Source organism: Nicotiana tabacum, chromosome 8, assembly GCF_000715075.1.
Source record: "Nicotiana tabacum cultivar K326 chromosome 8, ASM71507v2, whole genome shotgun sequence".
In the NCBI taxonomy this organism is placed as follows: Eukaryota; Viridiplantae; Streptophyta; class Magnoliopsida; order Solanales; family Solanaceae; genus Nicotiana; species Nicotiana tabacum.
The window spans coordinates 100,692,173-100,716,215 of record NC_134087.1 but is presented as its reverse complement, the minus strand read 5'-3'; positions in this window follow the sequence as shown (position 1 = coordinate 100,716,215).

The following is a 24,043-nucleotide window of genomic DNA, read 5'->3' as shown; positions in this document are numbered from 1 at the left end:
AAGTTCCCAAGAGGATTCTCATACTCCCCGTCGCCACACATCATCCCCACAAAGTGTGCATTATCACGTGCAGGTAAAGGATTCTGCATGATATTCTGGGTGTTACTGTCCTGGATCACAATTATCCCTTCTTGAATCATTCTTTCTATTTCCCTTTTCAAAGCATGACAATATTCAATGCTATGACCTTGGACATTAGAGTGGTACATGCACCGTACAGTAGGATCAAAACCTTTTGCATATGGGTCCGGAGTATAGCCGAGGAGTGGCTCAATCAGGCCAGAATGTTTTAGCTTTTTAAACAAGCTTGTGTAGGATTCTCCGATTGGTGTAAATCTATTTCTTTGCCTTTGTTCCCCTCCATGCCCCAATTTTCTAGGGTTGTTAGATGCTCAAAAATGTTGTGAAGGCAAAAGTGCATTATGCGTTGCTGGCGTCGCCATAAGGAGTGACCAGTGGTTGAACAGATGACCGAATGCTGTTCAGAGGATAATACTGAGGTGGATTATTTGGAGCTCGGGGATAGGTTTGGGTTTGGAGTTTAGGCTGAGTATATTGGTGAGGCGGGCCCGTTGGACCATGTTGTGATCCTGAGACAACCATGGCAACATTATCATGTTCCTTCTGACCAGCAAGCTTCCTGTGTCATTCTGAATTGCTTGTGTTGTGGCTTTTAAAGTAGAATAGCTCATGATCTTGCTCGACTTTAGCCCATCTTCTACCATTTCTCCCATTTTTACCACATCATTAAAAGGCTTACCCACAGCCGAGATCAAATGCCCAAAGTAAGTTGGCTCTTGAGCTTGAAGAAAGTACTTGACCACGATCTCGTTTTCTTCCATCAGGGGATTGACTCTGGCAGCTTGCTCTCTCCATCCGAGACCGTATTCCCTAAAGCTTTCATTAGGCTTCTTTTCCATCTTGGTGAAGGACATGCGATCCGGGACAATTTGTATATTGTACTAAAAGTGCCGGGCAAAGGCGTGAGCCATATCGTCCCATATGTTCCACATGCTAGCGTCTTGGCAGGTGTACCAGTCTAGAGCTACCCTACTCTGACTGAAATATGACATCAATAATTTGTCCTTCCCACCGGCTTCTCTCACCTTACTGTAGTATCCTCTCAAATGGGCCAGGGGATCTCCATGTCCGTCATACAAGTCAAACTTGGGCATTTTGAATCCGACAGGTAGCTGGACATCGGGAAAAAAGCGCATATCCTTATATGCTACACTCACTTAGCCCCTAACCCTTGCATATTTCTCAATGACTGCTCCAAGCTCTTTACCTTCCTAAATATCTCCTCGTGCTCCGTGTTTTTGGGTGGCTTCTCAGTTTCGACAGGAAGTTTGAATTGGGGAGTGTAGGAGTAGTGATCTGGGAATTTGAAGGTGGGCTCTGGGGCATAGTACTGGTTATCTTAGGCTTGGAATACCGGCTCACTGGAAGATCGATGGAGTGTAGCTGGTGTAGGTGCTACAATGATAGGGGTAGTTGGCGGATAGGGGTATGTGGTTGTTTTGGCTGGTGGAGCTTGGATGGTTTGGGAAGTGGTGCCATGATAGTGGTGGTAAGGGTTGAAGCTTGGTGCGTGTTGTGGGGATAAATCAACAGTGGAAGGCTCTTGAGATTGAGCCAGTAGTGGGATGAAAGCAGGGTTGGCGGGGTATGATAGTGGAGGATGCCCTTTCATCCATGCTTGGTACATTTCGGCCATTTGGTGCTTCAGCTTATGTAACTCCTCTTTCAAACGAGGCTCAGATTCATCCTTCTCTCTCAACAGGTCAATAACATTCGCGTCCAATTCTTTGCCAGCTGTAATTGCCTTGTGTTTAGACATGGTATTGTATGGGTGGGTTTCCAGAATGCCAAACAAACTAACCACCTTTCTGTTCTCAATGACTATAACAAACTTGTTAGTGTTTAAGATTTTAACAGATAGACAACCACACGTTTGGGATGCAATGCGCCTAAAAAATTAAAAGTTTCTACTATGTATTTGAATGGTTGCATGTTTCATCCCGACTTTACCAAATTCTTTTCACTTTGCACTTTCTCTTCTCTCTCTGTTTTTCTTTTTTCACTATTGCCCTTTTCAATCAGTATTGATTTTTCCGCCTCAGTTCTTGTCGCTCCCCTCTTTTTTTTCTCACTTTTGTTCTATTGTTTTTCCATTCTTTCTTTCCACTCAATTTCTTTTTATTTTTATTTTCTCCCTTTTTTTCCTTTTTATTGTATGGTTATGATCGAATTCTTTGGGGATTGCCTACGTATCATGATACTGCATGAATCAGATCATTACGTAGTTAAGGAAATAAATGCGAAATAAAAGAAAGACATATTTTTTGGGTTTTCAAATTTTCATTAAATAAAAACATTCTGATTTTCCTCTATTACAACGACTCCGTCCTACAGACTTAAGAATTAAAAAAACAAGACTCAAAGTGGACTAACAGACTCTAAAAGAAACTACAATACAAACTCGAAAAATAAAATCACGAATACATAAGTGCCTCCAATACTGCTCTAGGGGCCCGCGGGACATTAGTCGGTCTCGTCGCGGGCCTACGTTCCATATCTTCTTAGAGGCGATATAGGTCATCCATTATCTAATGGACAAAAATCATTACTGCAACGAAGAACATGGACTTGGTCATGTCCTCGCATTCGTTGCACTTCATCACAATATAGTCAACAATCCTTCTAATACTCTCCATGATGATGCCTTTCTCTTGTAGCAGATGTCCAATTTGTTGAGATCTGGCCTCCATAACTTGTGTGGCCGTATGATTTTGCTCTTGCAATTGTTGCAGGTCCTCTTCTATTTGCGACATCAAGGCATAACAGTCTTCTCTTTCCGCTTTGAAGTTCTTTGCTTGCTTGGTCATTTCACTCTCAAGGGTATTGATCTTTTTCTCCAGACCCGTGATTCCTTTGTCGTACTTTTCCTTCAACTGTTGAAGGAAACTTGCCCATTCCTAAAGCATTCCTAGCTAACTTTGCTCGGGCCTTTGCTAGTTCACTCTCAGTCTTTTCCAAATCAATCCCATAGTCTCATACTTTCCACCTAAGGCTGTTTATAAGCTTCTCATCCTTTCCACTTCTGGCAGGGTTCTCAGCTGCTATATTCATCTTCTTTTCACCCTCATCTGCTGCGGCTTGCAACCCATTATCAAATTTAAGATCTCTAACTTGCTTTTCCAACTTGCTTATGGTGGCCCTGTATTAATTTTCTTTGGTCAACCAATCTCATTGTTCTTGTGATGCTTCAACAAATTCTTGGAGGTGGGGTCTTTTAGCTGGTTTTCCAAACTCAACACTCCTTTTATACCAGGTAAGGTAACCGGGCAAGACTTCACCCTTGGATAAATCACACACTCGGGTGTTCGCCGTCAAGTATTGGCACCCATTCCAAATCTGGAGGATCACTACTTCATGAAATTGGCCATCAGAGCGGATCTTTACTGCATGAAGGCTATGGTCTTCATCCTTGGGGATTATTTGGCATCTTCCTAGCTATCTCAAAACCCTGTATGAGGCGTAATGCTGGATACTTCTGAGACCCATCAGGAGGAAGTTAGGACCGCTGTTGGGCATGTATACAATCTCATTAACAGGAAGCCAACCCAACGTCTATTCTATTTGGTCTGCAGTTATGAAATTTAGACGGGATATGCAATCCCCGACCCCTTCTAGTATCTTGAATCCACTGACCCTTGTACCAAACTCCTCTATGCAGCTTTTCCCTGTAGATCTGTAATTCATGTACCGAGGACGATGACACAGATGCTCAATCATCTATGTTTGTAGTAACAAATTGCACCCTTCGAAAAAATCTACTCCGGCTTTGCAAGCTGTGAGAGCTCGGAATATTTCAGATACTATCATAGGTGCAATGGTGCTCTTGGCGTTGGTGATCAAAGTATTGATGACTCTGACTACCCGTAGATCAATATTTCTATCCTTCCTGGGAAACACTAGAAGACCCAAGAATGCCACCATAAAAGCGAAACATCTATGCTCTTCCCATTTTGTTCGGTTCCCTTTGCTACAGATTCTGCTTTCCGGGTTTTCAAATCCCCATACATGTCTGTACCGCTGGTATATGAAGTATAGAGTGGAAAACCCACCCGCCAAATCTACATACTAGACTTGCCTGCTTATTTTTAGCCAATCTAGAAACTTGTGAGGGGGGATGACCCTTGGAGCGACCAGGTATTTATGTCTTAGACCTTCGGTACTCCCAGCATAACCCGCTATCTCCTCCAAAGTAGGTGTGAGTTCGAAGTCCGAAAAATGCAAAACGTTGTGAGTTGGATCCCAAAATGTCACCAATGCTTTAATTATATCTCCCCTAGACCTGATCTTTACTAATCCGGTGAGCTCTCCCAAATAATGGTTGACCATGTCTCGTCCTTGCCCACCCAAATCTTCCCACCACATGTGTAGTTCCAACGGAATCTTGGTCATGACCTTCATTGGTAAATTTTAACTCGTGTTCATTCTGTACATTTAGATTAAGGTGATTGGTTTAATGACAAAGTGAATCTCTTTTTTGAAAACTGATAAAAAGGGTTTATTTTGCAAAAATCAAATAAATCAGGGCTACTTTTGCAAAAGCGAGGCTGGACCCGATGAGGGTTGCTTACGTATCCGACATCCGGCAAGAATCAAACCTGCATAGTTCGGCCAGTTTTGACGCGACGAGAAAAACATAAACCATTTTGGACTAACCCTTTTTTTTTCTTCAAAAATCTCTTTTTTCTTTTTTTTTTCAAAATTTTGCAGAGTTTCGGGATATTTTTAACACCTTTTTTAGGAAATAGATGAAATCCTCTCTCATACCTCAAACTTGGTTTTCTTTGATTTTCTTACCTAATCTAGAAGCCGGTCAACATGAAAGATGAAACAAATGAATGCACAGTAGCACGTAAAACTGCATCAGGTTGGTCTTTTTATTTTTGGGTACACCTATCCTAGACGGACCCAACCCCTATGTAGAGTCCCAAAGTCAAATGCACATAATGCAAACAAGCGTTCCTACTAGGGATCCGGCATGAGACCGAGTTATTCTAATTTCAGATCCTGGGTACGTTGTTCTAGACTTGTGTACCCGAGCGGACAACTCGAGCCGAGAGGGGGCTACGTACCGGGAAACGAACCGAGAACCAAAAGGCCATCCGGCTTTCTAACTTGTCCGAACCTTGTTCTAAATTAGGGTATGACACTAACAGAAAAGAAGTCACGCCAGTGTGCACTTCCCAGAAGATTAGAGGAGAAGGGTTTTGCAGCAGTTTATATACAATTCAAATAATATCAAAGAGGTAAAAAGCGGCATTTAGTACATTAGGCCCAAGCATGTAATAAAAATCAGATAATAAATAAAAGCCAAATATAATAATTATTCTAAGCTCGAATTCTTGAACCCTGAACTAGAAGTCTGGGTTCTTGTTCCCCAGTAGAGTCGTCAGAGCTGTCACACCTCCTTTTTCTACCCCGCAAAGGGGTATACGAGAGTATTTCTAATTAAAGTGACAAAACCGAAACAGGATTATTTAATCAAATTCATAGTCGCCACTTGGGATAATTGATGGTGTCCCAAGTCACCGGTTTAAAATCCCGAATTCAGGAAGATTGACTCTTATTTAGGCATTCCCGAGTTATGTGGTTCTAGCACGGTCGCTCAACTATTAATAATTGACCTAATTATCTGATTAATCACATATTTAAAACCTATTGTGCATTTTATTCCTTCTACTGCATTTAATTAATTATTTAACCACTTTTAGGATTTAAGAAATTTATTTGAATGAGTCGCAATGGCGCGCACTCATTTGTTTTTGTACACATTGTGAACCACGTCACATGAAATGCACCCACGATTTACAACATGTTTATTTTTATTACTATTCAAAGTTATGGTCGGGTCACATGAAATGCACATCCGAATTTGGATTGTTGTATCATGACTATACCACGGGAACCGTACCCATAGTCACGATGATTTTATTAATCGCGCCTAAAGCAAGCTATGATGCTTTTGAATATTAACGGCCTAAGTATGCTGCTATCTATCCGAACAAATAAAGTAGAATAATTGACATGATGAATTAAATTTTTTAATTCTCGATGTCCACCCCCCACATTCAAAACAAAGAAAATGCTAATTTCCTTTACCTATGCATGATACTATACCCTTCTAACAGTTATTAGAGCCACAAAATGTCCCAGTCAAATAATAAACCATATGAAAATAGAAAAAAAGCCTAAAATTTATAACTAGCATGGATCAGAACTAAAATCAAAGCCTCTTTGATTCTCCACGACTCGCTCAATCCAAAAGCCAAACAAATATAGTATAATCTCAAACGCATATGCATCAGATGGATTCAATTCATCAACTTGTCGACTTTTTTCTTTTTACCTCTTTTCATTGTATTTAATTAACAATAACAAAAGATGAGAAACTAATTCAAACTAAAGGAAATCAGATTCAAAGAATCAAACAACTGAAAATCAACTCACAAATGCACCATAACAATTATATCACCACATAAACACATGTAAAACAAACTCATCTTAACACAGTTGTTAGATACTTAAATTCACAACAAGAAAATTGAAGAAGATGAAGTAGTAAGGAGAAGAACCTTGTTTAAACAAAGATTTAATTAATATTAGTAGAAGAATTGTCGAGTGCCAAGTTTCGACTCTAAATCCGAGCAAAATCAGTGGCGAAAGACCGGCAGAAACTGCGAACCCTAAGAAGCGGATGGAATCGAACTCAAAATCCAACACCGAACCTCAAACGATCTCCATTTTTGCAATCATGAATTGAAATTCAAAAATCAAGGGAAGAACATGACTAGTTTTGTACTTTTTCTGATTTTTGTAGCCCGAGGGAGGCTTCTCTATTTCATCACTCATTCTCTATCCGTGAATTTGTGTGTGCATGTTCTGTTTTTTTGTTTTGTTCTTCTGTGTGTGTCACTGATTGGGGTTGGTTGCTATGAGGTGGTTGTTTCGGCGACAACTACTCTCAGGCGAAGGAGTGTGGCGGGCAGGTCTTAGCGTTGGGAGATGGGTGTTGTGATTGAAGAAGGAGTGTGTGTGAGGGGTGCGGCTTTTGGCGTTCTCTTTGTGTTCTGAAGATGAAGATTAGAACAGCGAGGGGGGGGTTCTCCTGTAGGTCTTAACGACTGATTAAAATAATAGAGGGTGTAGGGTTTTAATGGGTTAGGTCTAGGTTATTATGTGGGTTTAAGGGTATTGGGCTTGAATTTATGGGCTAAGTCCGAATTGGGTCCTATTGGGCTATAAGACTCTTAAAGTTGTGGTCCAAAACCTTAGTTAACTCCCTTTAATATAAGATAAAAATAATACACCATGCAACAACTAATTCTAATTAATTAAACTAAACTATATTAAAATATAAAACTATATTTTTGTATTTTCATGATTATATAAAGATAAAAATAAGGTACTATTTTTGTATTTTTTTTATTTAATGAAAGGTACATAAACTAAAAGTACTAGATAAAATATTAATTAGCTAAATAAAAGAAAATATTTTTGTAATTTTCATTTTGTGAGAAAATAAAGTAAAAGAGTCAAAATTAGTTAAAGTAGTGACATTAGACCTAAACTAAATATTTAACACTAAAATGTGTAAAATCTTGGAGAGGGTCAAAAATCGCATGTCTACAATGAGTTCTCAGCATTGTGTTGTGGTGGTACTGGTGAGCTTGCGGTACAGCTCTCTCATTTGAGTCATCTTTCCGTGATTTGAGTATATTTGGACTGTTACTTATTTGTGCGCGGGTCGCACGGGATGAGGATTTAGATTGTGTCAATATGTCATGTCACTAGAGTAGTTGTGTTGGATGAGATGAGGTCATTGGGGCCTATAATGAATATTATCGGATTCGGTTTCAGCTTGTTTGAAGGATAATATCGGGATTCAGCTTAGAAATTACTATGGTCCTTGTTGAAGGAGAGGAGCTCCACAACTAGTCGATCTGAGGGATGGTTAGGACTTTCTGTGTGTTTTAATTCATCCTTGGTAGTACGAAAGTGTTGGAATGAGGCTTTATTTGTTAAGAGGTTTATTGTCGGTATTCGGTTGTTCTGAGCAGTTGTTGTGATTTGAAGTTTTCGCTTTGAGTGTTCGAGTAGTATGGTATATCATGTATTTTCCATCTTGAATTGTGGTTATGATTTGGTACAGCGTGTTCAAATTTATTCGGTATGTAGATGTGAGATTATAATCTTATAGATGATTTCGGAAGTGAAAATGTGGTTCTAAGGTTAATGGGCAAGGTTGGATTGTGAAACTTCAGTTATGTTGTGTTATCGGACCTATATGAGATATGGTGACGTGGGATCACCCCCAGGTATGTGCGTAGAAAAGTTAACACAGTGATTCGATGGTTTTCGGAACAACTCTGGCCATGTTCGAGGACTAACGTATGTTTAAATAAGGGAGGATGTAACGACCCGGCCGATCGTTTCATGAGTTACGACTCCGGTTTCCCCCATTTTTGCTCCTTTATGTCATGGTCAACTGTATTATATGGTGTCGGGTTGGTTGGTTCTGGTTCGGAATGGTTTTGGAGAAGTATGCGACCCTTAGTCTCTTAAGTTGGCCATTTAGTTGGAAAAGTCAATCGGAAGTTGACTTTTGAGTAAACGATCTCAGAATTTGGTTTTTATGATTCAGATAGCTTCGTGAGGTGATTTGGGACTTAGGAGCATGTTCAGAATGTAATTTGGTGGTCCGTGGTAGATTTAGGCTTAAATTGGCGAAATCAGAATTTTGGCGCTTTCCGGTTGTTAGTGGAAATTTTGATATCGGTATCGGAAAAGAATTCTGGAAGTTGGAGTAGGTCCGTTGTGTCATTTGGGACGTGTGTGCAAAATTTTAGGTCATTCGGACGAGGTTTGATAGACGTTTTGATCGAATTCGAAATTCGGAAGTTTTGGAATCCTTAGGCTTGAAACCGAGGGTGATTTGATGTTTCGATGTTTTTGGAGCGTTCCAAAGGTTGGAAAAAGTTTTAATGATGTTATGGGATGTGTTGGCATATTTGGTTGAGGTCCCGAGGGCCTCGGGTGAGTTTCGGGTGGTTAACATATCAATTCTTGGTGTTAGAGATTTGCAGATTTGCTGGTTCTGTTGCAGAGGGATTTTGTTCTTCGCATTTGCGATAGGACCCTCTCATTCACGAAGGGTTGTTGAGAGGAACAGGTGATTTACTCTTCACGTTCGCGAAGTAAGTCCCGCGTTCGCAAAGAGGAAAGGCAGTTGGGGACCCCCTTCCCCAGGAATTTGTGCATCGCGCTCGCGTGGGAAGCGGTCGCATTCGCGTAGGCCTTCTCAGCTGAAGCTTCGTGTTCGCGTAAGAGGAATTATTGGGCAGTGATCTTTTATGCTTCTTGAACGCGAGGTAGTGACCATGTTCGCGAAGAAAGAAGCGTCTGGGCAGAAACTTTAAGTTCAAAAATGAGGGTTTAGTCCATATTTTCAAAAACTCATTTGAGTGCTCGGGAGAAGGTGAATTTGGAGAGGATTTTCAAAGGAGTAATTGGGGTAAGTGTTCTTCACTTGTTTTGGGGTAAATTCCATAATCTAGTCTTGATTCTTATCATTTAATTTGAAAATTTGGGGTAAAAATTGGAGAAATGGAAGAAAATTGGAGAATGGATTTTTGAGGATTTGGAGGGCCATTTGACGTCGTATTTTGATGAATTTGATATGGGTAGACTCGCGGGCGAATGGGCTTTCCAGTTTTGTGATTTTCATCAGATTCCGAGATGTGGTCCCGGGGGTCAGGTTTGACCAATTTCAAGATTTTTGATGTAATTTGATTATTTTCGTGTGGACTTTGTCCACTTAGCATATATTGATGTTATGGTTCTGATTTTGGTTAGATTCGGGGAATTTGGAGGCCGAGTCAAGAGGTAAGGGTGTCGCGGGCTAGAGTTTGGCTTGGCTTGAGTTAAGTAATGCTTGCAAACTTGGTTCTGAGGGTTCGAAACCCCGAAGTATGTGTTCTATGATTACTAATGAGGTGACACAAATGCCAAGTGACGGGCGTGTGGGCGTGCACCGTGAGAATTGCGGCCTTGATCATTCCATGGCACTGCTTAGTGACTCTTTCTTGCTGATATCTGTGTTGTAATTATGTGATTAAGTTAATGAGCTATAAATCATGCTAATTATTATGTTAAGGCTTCACGCCAATACTATTGAGACCCGAGAGATCGTTTCTTGCTGTAATATCATTAGGTTCATTGATATTCTCTACTTAGTCCTGTTTATGCATATTATATCATACCTCTGTCTCAATTATTGTTATTTGACACATAATATCATTGTTCGGGCTAGTATCATGACATTTTGAGCCCTTGTGTGTGTGATTGGAGAGTAATGACTGAGTGAGGCTGAGAGCCTGATATTGAGTGATAGTATGGGATCGGGCTAACATCGTAGTGATATATTGAACATGCCTTCATTGGCTTGTTATAGCACTTGGGCTAAGAGAAGCCCCTCCAGAGTCTTTACACCCCCAGTGAGCGCAGTTGGTATTATTGAGGGATGGATATTCCCTGGACATGGATCTTATCCGAAATATTTATAATTGGAGATGGATCTTCTCCATAGGCTGGAATGGCCTTCCTCAGTACTATGTGATTGCTATCAGAGTTGTATATATTCCGGGATAGATCTTTCCTGGGACGTATGAGCCATATACAGTACTGAGTGGACGAGCATTTGAGATTGTGGGCACATGAGGCACTCAGCATGGTGCATTACATACAGCATGTGCATTGACATGTAGATGTAGCAGAGTTACATTACTTTACTTGGTTCATACTTGCTCTGTTTTACTGTTCGAGCTGTTAATTTAACTGAAAGCATGCCTACGTTTTTGTACATTATTTTTGTTATCCTTGAGGAGGTTGAGTTCGTCACTACCTATCAGTCAAAAGGTTAGACTTGTTACTTACTGAGTTGGTGTACTCACGTTACCCCCTGCACCTCTTGTGCAGATTTAGGCACTTTGGATCTAGTGGCGGATGTTCGATCGAGTCTTCTAACTTAGAAGATTATTGAGGTACATGTACGGTGTTCACAGGCCTTGGCTCTCCACCTTACTTTCCAGTTGTATTGCAGTTGTTCCCTTAGACATTATATGAGACTATGTATTTTTCTTAGACGCTCATGCACTCAGTGACACCCCGGTTTTGGGCTGGATTTTATCTATTCATGGAATTTCTTATGTTTCAAATATTTCTTTAACGTTAAAAGCTTCAGTAAATGTTTTCAAACTTATATTTTTTGTGTTGATTGTTGAGTTGATGCTGGCCTAGTTTCACAATAGGCGCCATCACGACGGGCCGGATTTTGGGTCGTGACACAACATGTGCATTGTAAGCCGAATGATTATGGATTCTCACCGGGACGAGATCAATGAAATTCTTGTCTGGATGTTGTATTATTGATGCCAGAGTGTCCAGTGCATCCACGAACTTATTTTCAATTCTAGGCATATGTTTGAACTCTATCTTTATAAATCTTTTCATCAATTCATGTATGTGGTGCAAGTATGGTAGTATCTTGGTGTTCATCGTATCCCATTCTCCTTGAACCTGATATATCAAAAGATTCGAATCTCCAACTACCAGTAACTCCGGTATATTCATATCGATGGCCAGATTGTGCCCCATGATGCAAGCCTTATATTCCGCCATGTTGTTGGTGCATGGAAACCTAAGCTTCGCATATACAAGGTGGTGTTGACCTGTTTCTGATACCAAAACAGCTCCAATGCCCACTCCTTTGAAGTTTACAGCTCTATCGAAGAACATCCTCAAACTGTCGTACGCTTCAGTAATGTCTTCTCCCACGAATGATACTTCTTCATTAGGAAAATACGTTTTCAACGGTTCGTATTCTCCTCCCACATGATTTTCAGCAAGATGGTTTGCTAATGCTTGTCCTATGACTGCCTTCTGAGTTACATAGATGATATCGAACTCACTTAACAGTATCTGCCACTTGGCTAACTTCCCAGTCGGCATGGGCTTTTAAAATATGTACTTCAGAGGGTCCATCTTGGATATAAGGTATGTGGTATAGGCACAGAAGTAATGCCTCAATTTCTGATCCGCCCAAGTCAAAGCACAACAAGTACATTCCTACAGAGAATATCGTGCTTCGTAAGGTGTGAACTTCTTACTCAAGTAGTATATGGCTTGCTCCTTTCTCCCTGTCTCGTCATGTTATCCCAAAACATATCTGAAAGCTCTATCTAATACAGATAGATAGAGTAGCAAAGGTCTCCCAGGTTTTGGAGGGACTAGGACTAGTGGTGTGGATAGGTACTCCTTGATTTTGTCGAAAGCCTTCTGACAATCTTCGGTCCAACTTGTTCCAGCATCTTTCCTCAACATCTTGAAGATGGGTTCGCATATGACTGTGGACTGTGATATGAAGCGACTGATATAGTTGAGACATCCTAGGAAGCTCATCACGTCCTTTTTGCTCTTTGGTGGCGATAATTCTTGAATAGCCTTAACTTTGGATGGGTCCAACTCAATTTCCCGATGGCTGACAATGAATCCCAATAACTTTCCTGCGGGAACCCCGAATGCACATTTTGTGGGGTTGAGTTTTAAGTTATACCTCCTTAACCTGTCAAAGAACTTTCTCAAGTCTGCTATGTGATCTGCGGCCCTCTTTGATTTAATAATAACATCATCAACATAAACCTCTATTTCTTTGTGTATTATTTCATGGAAGATGGTTGTCATGGCTCTCATGTAAGTAGCCCCAACATTTTTTAGACCAAATGGCATCATCTTGTAGCAGTACACCCCCCATGGTGTAATGAAAGCTGTTTTCTCTGCGTCTTGTTCATCCATACACACCTAGTTATAACCCACGAAGCAATTTACGAAGGATTGAAGCTCATGCTTGGTGCAATTGTCGATCAGGATATGTATGTTTGGCAGCGGAAAGTCGTCCTTGGGACTTGCTCTGTTTAATTCTTGATAATCAACACATATTCTGACTTTCCTATCTTTCTTCGGAACTGGTACATATTGGCTAACCAGGTCAGGTACTCAACTGCTGTTACGCCCTGCAATATTACGTTGATATTACGCGCGCAGTATTATATTACGATGATGTTACACCTAGCAGTACTATATTACGATGATGTTATGCTTCGCAGTATTAAATTACGACGATGTTGTACCCCGTAGTATTGTACGTTAAATTTGTCATAAGTTAATTGACATCAGTCCAAGGAAAAGATTATTTGGAGATTATAAGGATAATACTATTTCAAACAAGTGATGAGTAAATTCGTAAAGGTAAGAGGGGAAACAAGTCAAAGAAACTGAATTTTAGTCCAAGTTTGGCATGTTGGGATAAAATTGGGCCGAGCGTTAATACCCGATATTTATGGACTAGTACCATAGAAGGTACCATATAACCATGATAGTAGGATGTATAAAGTGTATTAAAAATAAGTAGAATTTAAAGTAATTTAGGATAATTTTTAATTATGCGGGTAATTGGTTAATTATTGGGTAATGGAACACTATCTAATTAACCAAAAAGTGGATAAAGTTTAATAATTTGCACCCCTCAATACGTGGCAGCTAGACACAATGTAAAGAAATGACTACGTCATATCTTAGGTAGGTGGTAAAATATCCATTATTTTCCATATTCAGTAAAGACCAAGATCATTAGAATGAAAACCATTCTTATCTCAAAGCTTATTTTGGTCCTTACCTTTACTATCACGTATTAAAGAACTAGTAGTCTTCATTGTGTTAATAGCCACAAAAAAAGTTCCTTTCAACCAAAATGTTAAAATACAGAACGTTAGAATGCTTCAACAAAAATGTTTTCCAACCCAAAAAAATTCCAACGACAATTATTGGAAGTTTATCAGGGTACAGATTTTGTGGTTCTAAAAGGGTACGGTGCAACTGTCACGACCCAAACCGATGGGCCGCAACGGGAACCCGGTACCTTACTCATCCGAATACCAACGTAATGCATCTTTCTTATTACATCATCATATACACGTGACATACGGGCCTAATAGGCCAACATAATCATTTATAAACTCAAAACATAGGCCAACAAGGCCGTACAATCTTTCACATACACGACATATGTCTACAAGCCTCTAAGAAACATAAATATCATAAAGGTCGAGACAGAGTCCCGCCATACCAAACAATATACGTCTAACTCATACTAACCAAACAAGCAACTCCGAAGCAAATGGAGCACAACAGCATCTTCCGCTGAGCTGATAGACTACATGGAGGGCTCTCGACCTGTCTATCGGGACCTGCAGGCATGAAACGCAGCATCCCAGGCAAAAGGGACGTCAGTACGAATAATGTACTGAGTATGTAAGGCACATAAATAAATACATAAGAGACATGGAAGACATATAGAGTACATGACTCAACCTGTAATTCTGAATAACTTTGTAAATCATAAATTACCTTTAACATCATGCATATGCGTATGAATGTCAGGTCGTGCATAGGTACATGTTTCATAATATCATCAGCCTCTGAGGGCATCCCATCATATCATATCGGCCACTGTGGGCAAAATCATCATCGTATACCAGCTGATCAGGTGGTGGTGCGTATATAACGCCATAACCTTTCCCATATCCCATATACATATATACATACATATATACGCGTATATAACGCCTTTGAATCATATTTACATATATATGCGTATATAATGCCATTTGAATCATATTTTGGCCATTGTGGGCAACATCATCATCATATACCAGCTGATCAGGTGGTGGTGCGTATATAATGCCGTAACCATTTTCCATATCCCATATACATATATTTACATATATATTCGTATATAACGCTATTTGATCATGGGTCAATGTATATGAATGCAATGCATGAAAAAAACGTCAATAAAATCATTCGGAATGTCATAAGACCACTTTGCCTCTTGAGCAATATCGTAAAGTAACATCTTTTCAACTTTTGTATTTTTGTGAGACCCATGAACAGATGATAAAATATTATGACACATGGGAATTAAAAGAACATAGATATTTCTATTACTTCTATGAGTAGAGTCACTTATGAAATTTGTGCATTTGCACGTTTCGTTCATATCGTATGGATCATGCCAAAAGAAAGAAGGGATAGCCTTAACATACCTGGAGTAGGGAAAACTTCGTATAATATCGTTGGAAAAGCTTTGTTGATTGCACGAAATTTACTTCTGCTCCTTATAAATTCATGGACGAAATTCACACTTGGACGAACTTGAAATTTTGGTCGAAATTATTCTGCTTCTAACGTTTTTGAACTGAATGTTGTCTAAGGATTGAATTGAAATTGGACGAATTTAACTTACTTAGATTTGTTGAAGTTGAACTTTGCTTGGATTTAAACATTTTTGACGAAATGATTTTGTTTTTCACGTTTTTTTCTTGGTTTTGAAATTTATGAAGACTTTTGGTCTTTGGCCAAAGTAACAAAATGAGCACAAAGACACTAAAATGAGCACAAAGACTTCACTTTAAGTCATAATTAGGTTATATTCTTAGGTAGACACTTAGGATGTTCAATAGCTTAGTCACTTTATGTTAGTGCTGCCACAAGTCCTATAATTAATGAAGTTTTATCCATTTATTAGTTAATGGGGTAATGTTCCGTTACCCGGTAATTAATCAATTACCCCCATAATTTAAATATTATCACAAATTACTTAAAATTTTATTTATTTTTAGAATACTTCATATATACTTTATATATTATACTACCATGGTCATATGGTACCTTGCATGATACTAGTTCATAATTATCGGGTATTATCGCTCGACCCGTATTTTATTTCAAATTGGCCACTTTCAATGGAACTCGTTTTCTTTAATCTGTGTACCCCTTTATCCTTCATAACACTTACTGAAAATGAAATTTTAACATACGAAAACGCGAGATGTAACAACAACCTTTTTCAAGAATATCATACGGATTTTTTCCTACTCTAGGTATGTTAAGGCTAAGCTCTTCCTTTATTTTGTCATGACCTAGTCATTATACAAGTTGGATAACGAGGCACAAAGAAAAAAATTCATATCCCAGAATTTGCGTATATTTTGCTAGTCTCGTAAGTTATTTATATTTTTCTAGTTTTGTAAATTACCATATTCTCCTTATGTGGAATTCATATTCAGTTGAGTATTTCCTTCTTCCAGTCAAGAGAGCAGAGAGTTTACATATATACAGTATTAAAACTATTTTCATTACTATCGATCTATAATCGATGGGCAGGCCCCTATTGGGCAACCTTTGATCAGATGGTAAGTTATATACCGAGGCTACTGTGGCCGAGCGCTTATGAGCGAGCCCAGTGGGTCAAGATACAGAGCCTAGTATGGCCGAGCGCCTATGAGCGAGCCTACTACGGCAGAGCAGTTATATATATACCAAGCCTTATAGGGCCGGACAGCTATTTTACTTACTATATTAAGAGAGTTGAGTCAGTATCAACAGGTAAGCATATCTTCTGATTATCTTTGACTTCCAGCTACTTGTAGTTATTATATTATTAGTTCAGTTTAAGCTTTCAGTATATTGCCTTAAATACTCAGTACATTATTTTGTACTGATGTCCCTTTTTGTTTGGGGGCGCTGTGTTTCATGCCCGCAGGTCCTGATAGACTGGTCAAGAGTCCTCCAAGTAGGCTGTTAGCTCAAAGGAAGGTGTTAGTGCGCTCGATTTGCTCCAGAGTTGCTTCTTTGGTCAGTATGATTAGTACATGTATTGATTGGTATGGTGGGACTCTGTCCTGGCCTTTATGATATTATGTATTCTTAGAGGCTTGTAGACAGATGTTATGTATACGGATACTTGTATGGCCTTGTCGGCCTATGTTTCGAGTATATAAAGAATTATGCCGACCTTATAGGCCCGTACTTCATATGTATAAGTTTGTATTCTGTTATGCTTTATTCTGGTTCATTTACCTATGATAGAACGATATGAAAGATACGTTATGTTGGTACTCGGTCGAGTAAGATACCGGGTGCCCGTCGCGGCCCATCGGTTTGGGTCATGACAAAAGTGGTATCAGAGCAGTTATGTCCTACAGATGTCTACAAGCCGTGTCTAGTAGAGTCTTGTTTATGGGTGTGTCATGCACCACACTTATAAGTAGGAGGCTACATGACATTTCGGACTGTCACTCTTTCTTATTATTCTAGATCGTGTGGTAGAGCTCAGTTGTAAGAATTCAAATTCCTAACTTCTATTTTATTCATAATAAGACGATACCTACATCCAGAAAGACGATTGGTAAAAGACATGGCTATGGAAGAGTTGGGTCAGAGGAACTCGACTTTGCACCATGCTTATGATAAGTAAATCTGAGGTCTTCAGCGGATCATGTGCGTACTGAAAGGTATAAGCCTATTGATAAGGAGTCTTGAGGCAAGAATACCTATCCACCTTAATGGTGAAAGATATGACATATTCAGAAGATAAATACAAGTTTCAACAAGCAAAAGAAGCAAGATGAAGAAGAGTATGAGGTGCTCAGTTAATGAAGTTTAACAGTGTTTATAATCCAGGCAGAGGAATATAAACTTTTTGAGTTATATTCAACAGTAATAAAGGTATGTACAATTGTCCTTACCCATCTCAGTTATGCCCTATGGGGGCTAAAAGGTATAGTTTAAGAAACTGACGGAACATCAGGATCCGGCTGGGGTTAGAGTAACCCAAAATGGTGAATGGATTATTTGTGTTAGTTGACATTTCTGAAGAGTATTACAAATGTGCTAATAGATCTTCTTGTGAGACACTCAGGTGGTGCACTCTAGAATATTACAATTAGATGCAAATACTAGCATGATCGAAAAAAAAGGACAGTATTACAAAGTCTACAGTCAAGTGAAGGAAAAGACGGAAGGAGATAGGCCTTGAGACAAAAAAAGAGTATAGGCCATAAAGTCATATCCTCATTTCAAGGAATAAGTTTGTTACTCCAACGTGACTACCAGAAGGGAGAGTTAAACCCTAAAGTAATAGAAATTAGTATGGGCTGGTGATTAAAATAAACTAAACGTGAATTAGAGACTGAGTGATTGGATAATAGTTGGCATCATGAGAATTTCATATTTCGTTCCGGCGATAATAGAATGGATAACAGAAGAAGATTCATGAGAAATTCAGAGAATGGTTATTCAAGAAGACGCTTCTCTAAAGCAAGCAATGTGAGCAAAGTTAAGCTTAAGGGACTATGTGTGCCAGTTACACTAAGTGCCACCCTCGCGAGTAAGAAATTTCATTATCCTTGGTACAGAAGAATTACCGCAAAGCGAGGAAGGGTCCTCGATGATGTGACAAAATGCCAAAGATGAAAAGGTAAAACATCTATAGATAGATCGTCATAGCGTTGAATCTTAGTACTTCCCTAAAGGGGGAATATAGAGTAATATGGTATTAAATCAAAATTAAGTGGTTCTAGTAACTATGGAGTGGTAAAGAAGGAACGTGATAAAAAAGGGACGAAATTGCACTTATTCAAATCCTACAGATATGCTACAATTCCAGAACATTATGCAAACGCGACGTCAAAGAAAGAAAGTAAGGGTTCCTGCCTAGAAGAAAGATTACGCGGAATATTGATATGAGAATTGGCCAACGAGTAGTTAATAGTTGATTCAGGAAGAGCCTAGTTATGGCCAGACAAGAGGTTGCAGACAAATCAGCAGATCGTGCAAGATAAACATATGGAACCCCAACATGGGGAATTCATCCTTGCAGTTCTAACATCGTGACCCTTGAGAAATATTCAGATAGGATTTGGGGTAGTTAAAGGCATCGTATAAGTGTTATGGAAATAAAAGAGAGTGCCACTTGAAAGATAGTCAAAATATCAGTTCAAAAGCAGCCCTACAAGTATAAAGGCATAGAGGTAAGTAACTACGGATAATTATAGGAAAGGAAGGACATCAAATGGTCCGTCGAGTATACGATGTAATAAGCTCGCAGCTTTATAAGAGTCAGAGTGTCCTCCCTAAGTAGTAAAACGAAAGACTAGGTGAGAGAATAAGGAATAAGACTTCAGCCTAAGCACAGTGACCTAAAGAGGAAATGGTCTTGTAACAACAGTCTCACAACAACATTGTATGCACTTTATAAGAAAGTGGCACCTAATGTGGCTAATGAACGGGAAGTGAAATCAGAATTGATATCCCAGATCATATGAGTTGTATAGAATTTCAATGTGTGTGGGCACTAAGGTAAGCTAAGTGTGCACACAAAAGGGGGAAGAAAGACCAGGAAAAGTAAAAGCTTACATTTAAAGAAAGCTGAGAAGGAACAAAAAGGAATTATTCGCGTAATAATATGGAGTTAGTTATGTTAAGGGTACACTTAAAAGTTTGGAGTTTTATATATGCAACATATACAGCCGTGGAAGATTCCGGTATCAGTTAAAAGAAAGAATTGAGCCCAGGTCATAGATTGAATTGTTAAAGGATTATATCATGAATATTCCATAGCGCCCACAAAAGGGTAAACATAATAACTAATACCATGAACCATAGATTAGGAGATAGCTTAAGCCTGCATAAAGGCTGATAAGAAGAAGGAGGAAACTAAAGAGTTACATCAACGAAGTAAATTAGGAATCTGATTATTAGACCTAGAAAATCATAGAAATTGTGATTGAGCACATTACAGAATTACTCTTAATATTAGAGGTGCAAGAGAAATAGCACAACAACTATATTCTATAATGGCTCTACGAGAAAGCCAGTTAGAAGAGTACCAGCCTCATAAAAAGTTAGTATGGAGCTACCACCAGATCATGTATGCACCAAAGGTGTAAGTATTATAATAGAGCTTCAAGTTGTGGATGCAAATTATACCTATGTGGAAGGGAGGTCATAAGAGATATAGAAGACGTGATGCAAGATTATAAGATAAGTAAAGTAAAGGTAAACACCGTACGAGATACTCAAATGCAGAAGGTTGTGAATAGTCTATACTGCGGATAAAAGGCTAGAAGTGCAGGGATTCAGTATCGAGGAATGATAGGAGCATCGTCAGTGGCATACCTTCTGGCCTATGGTTTCTAAGTACCGAAAGGTCTAATTAGAGAGTAAAAGAAGAGTTAGAGATGATGTGATGTCTCGCTTGATGTTCCATAAAAGCATAAGGAAATCGGTCACAAGCTAAAGTATGATAGAACGACAAGGTTTTAGAAAGACAAGAGTAAGGATAAGAAAAGGGCAAGTGAGAAGGTGACAAAAATGGATAAGTCATTGGGATTAAGCCTGTGAAAACAAAGGAGTTGATGGTTCCTCTAAGTTATAGAAAGCTCAATATAGCTAGAATGAACTCAAAGGAGTCTAAGACTAGTAGCATTTAAAAGAGATGGAATGTTGCCCTGGTAGTAGAATGACAGTGTGATTGTGATAGATAAAGGATGACGTTTAGGCCTTCAAGTGAGTAATGACTTGAAAAGGATTTCATGAATTGTAAGGGACTAAAATACCTATATAAGGGGAGTCACATTAGGATGCTACAAAGTACGGTTATGGAAGTATTGTATCACTCCCTAGGTGTATCATCTAATTATTGTAGATGTCCTCGATGAAACACGATCCCTAGCGACGGTGTTACATAAGACATCAAGTTATTAGTGGTAGATAATGGATAAACATTAAGGTGAATCAACAATAGATGGATAAAAGTTTAACAATATGAGATGATATTAGACCATCAGTCTTGAGGATAAGCAATGAGAGTAACCTGGACTTGGTTGTTGACCTTAGTAACGATAAATTGAAGTAAGAGTTATGGTATAATATGACCTACATAGATGCAGTAATGTCAAACGAATGGATAATCAGGTCTATGAAATAAGATATAGCAATATTCGTAAGTTCTACAAAGTATCGAGCGAAGAACTTCAGTACACCTATAGATGCCTAGAGAGGCATACTATTAAGCCTTGTATATGTTAACAAAGTAAGGCCTAGAGATTGGCTAAAAGCTGGAGGAAAAAGGAGAGGAGAGTCACATAGGCACACTTACAAGATCATCATCGTAGAGGCTGCATGATAGAAGGTAGCAATAGTTACGAGATTGGAAGGAATTCGATCACAAGTCATGGCATGGGAAAGAGGCCTACTGGGGGAATGCCCTGGACTTTGGATTTATTCACAGAACAACTAACTAAATGGCAAGGAGAGTATTAACGTATTCACAAGAGCTATAAGTTATGAAAATGATAAAACATCAGTCAACATTCGAGGACGAATGTTCCAAAGGGGGAAATGATGTTATGCCCCACAATATTACGTCGATATCATGTCTAGCAGTATTATATTATGATAATGTTATGACTTGTAGTACTACATTACAATGATGTTACGCTTCGCAGTATTAAATTACGGCGATGTTGCACCCCATAGTATTGTACATTGAATTTGTCGTAAGGTAATTGACATTAGTCCAAGGAAAAGATTATTTGGAGATTATAAGAATTATACTATTTCAAACAAGTGATGAGTAAATTTGTGAAGGTAAGAGGGGAAGCAAGTCAAAGAAAATGAATTTTCGTCCAAGTTTGGCATATTGGGATAAAATTCGAGATGAGCGTTAATATTCGATATTTATGGACTAGTACCATACAAGGTACCATATGACCATGATAGTAGGATGTATAAAGTATATTAAAAATAAATAGAATTTAAAGTAATTTAGTATAATTTTTAATTATGCGGGTTATTGGTTAATTATCGGGTAATGGGACACTATCTAATTAACAAAAAAGTGGATAAAGTTTAATAATTTGCACCCCTCAATACATGGCAGCTAGACACAATTTAAGGAAATGACTATGTCATTTCTTTGTTATGTGGAGAAATATCCATTATTTTCCATACTCAGTAAAGACCAAAATCATTAGAATGAAAACCATTCTTATCTCAAAGCTCATTTTGGTCCTTACCTTTACTATCACGTATTAAAGAACTAGTAGTCTTCATTGTGTTAATAGCCACAAGAAAAGTTGCTTTCAACCAAAATGTTAAAATCCAGAACGTTAGAATGCTTCAACAAAAATGTTTTCCAACCCAAAAAAATTCCAACGACAATTATTAGAAGTTTATCAGGGTACAGATTTTGTGGTTCTAAAGGGGTATGGTGCAATCTTTTTCAAGAATATCACATAGATTTTTTCCTACTATAGGTATGTTAAGGCTAAGCTCTTCCTTCATTTTGGCATGATCTCGTCATTATACAAATTTGATAACGAGACATAAAGAAAAAAAATCATATCCCAGAATTTGCGTATATTTTGCTAGTCTCGCAAGTTATTTATATTTTTCTAGTTTTGTAAATTACCATATTCTCCTTATGGGGAATTCATATTCAGTTGAGTATTTCCTTCTTCCAGTCAAGATAGTATATAGTTTACATATATACAGTATTAAAATTATTTTTATTACCATTGAGTTATAATCGATGGGCATGCCCCTATTGGGCAACCTCTCATCAGATGGTAAGTTATATACCGAGCCTACTATGGCCGAGCGCTTATGAGCGAGCCCAGTTGGTCGAGATACAGAGCCTAGTATGGCCGAGCGCCTATGAGCGAGCCTACTACGGCAGAGCAGTTATTTATATACTGATCCTTATAGGACCAGACATCTATTTTACTTACTATAATAAGAGAGTTGAGTCAGTATCAATAGGTAAGCATATCTTAAGATTATATTTGATTCCAGCTACTTGCAGTTATTGTATTATCAGTTCAGTTTCAGCTTTCAGTATATTGCCTTACATACTCAATATATTATTTTGTACTGATGTCCATTTTTTCCTGGGGGCGCTGCGTTTCATGCCCGCAGGTCCTGATAGACAAGTCAAGAGTCTTTCAAGTAGGTTGTCAGCTCAGCGGAAGGTGTTAGTGTGCTCGATTTTCTCCGGAGTTGCTTCTTTGTTCAGTATGATTAGTACATGTATTGATTAGTATGGCACGACTCTATCCCGGCCTTTATAATATTATGTATTCTTAGAGGCTTGTAGATAGATGTCATGTATACAGATACTTGTATAGCCTTCTCGGCCTATGTTTCGAGTATATAAAGAATCATACCGACCTTATAGGCCCGTACTTCATATGTATAAGTTTGTATTCCGTCATGCTTTGTTCCGATTTATTTACCTATGATAGAATGATATGAAAGATACGTTATGTTGGTACTCGGTTAAGTAAGGTACCGGGTGCCCATCGCGGCCTATCGATTTGGGTCGTGACAACTATCCTGAGGAATTTGGCTTTGATCTGCTTAGTGACCTCCTCTTTGATTATTAGGCTCATGTCTGGTTTGAATTTTCTGAGTTTCTGCTTCACTGGTGGACACATTGGATTGGTAGGCAACTTGTGAGCCACTATGGATGTGCTCAAACCGTTCATGTCATCATATGTCCATGCAAAGATATCCTTATATTCCCTCAAGAAATGAATGTACTCTTCCTTTTCTGTCGGTGATAAGTGAATGTTTATGCGAGTCTCTTTGACGGTTTCGACGTCTCCCAAATTTACTACTTCGGTTTCGTCCAAGTTGGACTTAGTCTTATTCTCAAAGTTCTCCACCTCTCGGACAATTTTCTCAGGTATTTCATCTTCTTCCTCCGAATCACTATCCTTATGTTGCATTGTCTTATTACATGTCACAGTCATTGGTTCATTAGGAAAAGAAATAATGACGATGTAGAAAGAAAAGTGTGAAAGATAATAATGAATAATAAATATCAATGCATTTGATTAAATTCTGAAACTATCCAAACAAGTAAGGCCGATGAATCGAGCAATTATTTTGAAACAAGTGCGTCTTTAAAACAGAACTACTAAAAACATTTGAAATGCCTAGTATGGCTATAGAAATAAATTAGGCTAAGTGCCAAGCTACCCAGGGACTCGGCGGGCCCGGGATG